This window comes from Sinocyclocheilus anshuiensis, unplaced genomic scaffold (genome assembly GCF_001515605.1).
Source record: "Sinocyclocheilus anshuiensis isolate Anshui unplaced genomic scaffold, SAMN03320099.WGS_v1.1 scaffold1626, whole genome shotgun sequence".
NCBI classification, from domain to species: domain Eukaryota; kingdom Metazoa; phylum Chordata; class Actinopteri; order Cypriniformes; family Cyprinidae; genus Sinocyclocheilus; species Sinocyclocheilus anshuiensis.
Genome location: NW_015547254.1, coordinates 242266 through 242465, shown reverse-complemented (window position 1 = coordinate 242465; position 200 = coordinate 242266). Strand labels below are relative to the sequence as shown.

Here is a 200-nt window from a genome sequence, read left to right as displayed (position 1 = left end):
AAAAGATATAACACCAACATGTCAGACATAAAAAAAAAAAAACAGAATCACTGAGTTGGGATCACCCCCCTCCTAAAAATGACTTGTAAACTCTATTATTAAGAAGTGGAAGGTATTTGGTACAAATTGAATTATTTGGCCTCAACACCAAACGATATGTCTGGTGGAAATCCAATACAGCTCACCATCCAAATAACAGC

At 35.5% G+C, this 200-nt stretch overlaps 1 protein-coding gene across 1 annotated transcript in view; it reads left to right on the top strand.

Moving 5' to 3' along the window:
• The window catches only part of LOC107701658 (CTD small phosphatase-like protein), a 49815-nt gene that overhangs the window by 40723 nt on the left and 8892 nt on the right, over nucleotides 1-200 (top strand). The window lies entirely within an intron of this gene.